This window comes from Pseudophryne corroboree, chromosome 1 (genome assembly GCF_028390025.1).
Source record: "Pseudophryne corroboree isolate aPseCor3 chromosome 1, aPseCor3.hap2, whole genome shotgun sequence".
Taxonomy (NCBI): domain Eukaryota; kingdom Metazoa; phylum Chordata; class Amphibia; order Anura; family Myobatrachidae; genus Pseudophryne; species Pseudophryne corroboree.
Genome location: NC_086444.1, coordinates 1,228,475,513 through 1,228,477,429, shown reverse-complemented (window position 1 = coordinate 1,228,477,429; position 1,917 = coordinate 1,228,475,513). Strand labels below are relative to the sequence as shown.

The 1,917-nt window shown below is 42.9% G+C and overlaps 1 pseudogene; it reads left to right on the top strand.

Annotated features, from left to right (window-relative positions):
- Window positions 1-327: 327 nt before the first annotated feature.
- On the top strand, window positions 328-446 carry LOC134943412 (5S ribosomal RNA; annotated as a pseudogene).
- The last annotated feature ends 1,471 nt before the right edge of the window (window positions 447-1,917 follow it).

The following is a 1,917-nucleotide window of genomic DNA, read 5'->3' as shown; positions in this document are numbered from 1 at the left end:
GATTTCTCTTTGGATCATATACAAACATTGCGGCATGTCATCAGTATAACAGTGGTCTATACCTGCCTCACCCATTGCAGAAACCCACTTTTAAAGGTGCTGCATAGCACACAATGAAACATACAGGCATTCCCCGCTGGCCAAGAAATTATTGACCACATGATTTAAACTTACGTATACCTACATATTTGGGATACATTTTGGTGCAATGATGGTTAAACATATATTGTCTCTTTAGAGATCATTTGGTCAATTTGGTAACGAGGTGCTTACCAATAACCTTCTACCAGCTATATATTAGCGGTAGAATTTGCCATATCAATGCTAATCTACTACCATACCACACCGCGCATGCCCAATCTCGTCTGATCTTGGAAGCGATACGGTGTTGGGCCTGGTCAGTACTTAGGTGGTGGACCACTAAGGAATACCAGGTGTTGTAGGTTTTTTTGATGGCACTACTTTGGTCATAGCACCTACTTTATATATTTATACATTCAAGCATTCTGGGCCTGCTAAATAATGCCTTGTATTATTCATCAATATTTTCACAATTTAGCTTTACCAGGTGGCTTACATTGAATAGCCACTTATTAGTGAAACAACATATTTTCTGGTGTACCTATATTTTAATACAATACAATTAAAGGTTACGTTTTAAATTACTTTATTTTTTACATCACTGCCTATTACTCAAATCATATTTGTTTCCAAGTGGGAGTGCTCCCAACAAAGGTCTCTTTTTTCTGTTTCTTTCTCCTCTACTACTCCTGCTATATAATACAGCTGCTCCCCAGTCCACACAATTAAGCAGTGTGAGCACAGACATATGCAGCATACTGAGCACAGATAAGGAGCGTTTTTTTTAGGCAGAGAACAGATAAAACTGGTGGTCACTGATCAGCAAAACTCTGCACTGTACTCCTCCTATATTATACAGCTGCTCCCCAGTCCTCTCCACAATTAAGCAATAAAGCACAATCAAGTTCAACAATAACGGAGAGGACGCCAGCCACGTCCTCTCCCTAACATTTCCAATGCATGAGTGAAAATGGCGGCGACGCGCGGCTGCTTATATAGAATCCGAATCTAGCGAGAATCCAACTGCGGGATGATGACGTTCGGGCGCGCTTGAGTTAACCGAGCCATACGGGAGAATCTGAGTATGGCTCGAACCCGTATAAAAAGGGTGAAGTTCGGGGGGGTTCGGTTTCCAAGAAACCGAACCCGCTCATCACTAGTTTATATATCATAGGACCAAACCGGAAAATGACCAGTCATTGTGTGACCAGACACATAAAGGCAAAGTGTACAATGATAGACGTAACGGGTGGAGCATCTGAAGAACTATCATACAGAGTGCCTGAAATTAACCATTGGGGTTCATGGAGCAGTCACCAGGTCAACAAGCTTCGTGGAGGGCCCTCAGCAGTCAAAGAATCTATTGTCATTGAATATAGAACATTAACAGCAAAATATTAAATCAACATACTGTATAAAAAGAAATAAAGGAGGTCTGGAGAACAAAGGACGGTCAGTCCAGTCCAAGAGGAACCTCCAGCAAATAGATGCAATGGTACAGTGAAATCGATAGGAGAAAAGAGGGCGGGTAATCAGGGGGGAGCACCATCTTCGTCCCTATTGTGAGACACTCTCATCCAGTCCGGCTGGGACGGAAGGGGTCGTTGTGATTTCTGCGAACCAGATGGGTCGACAGAAGAGGATGATGATTCTGGGAGAAGATCAAGCTTGTGAAGCATTTACTGCCCTTGTGCCAGGGTCTTAATTGCATAATTGATGCCATTAAAAGAAAGCTGCAACTGGAAGGGGAATCCCAAGCGATATCAAATTTGGTGTTGGCATAGAAGCCTAGTAATCGGTTAGAGGTCCCGTCATTTCTGAATGGTCGAGGGCGCC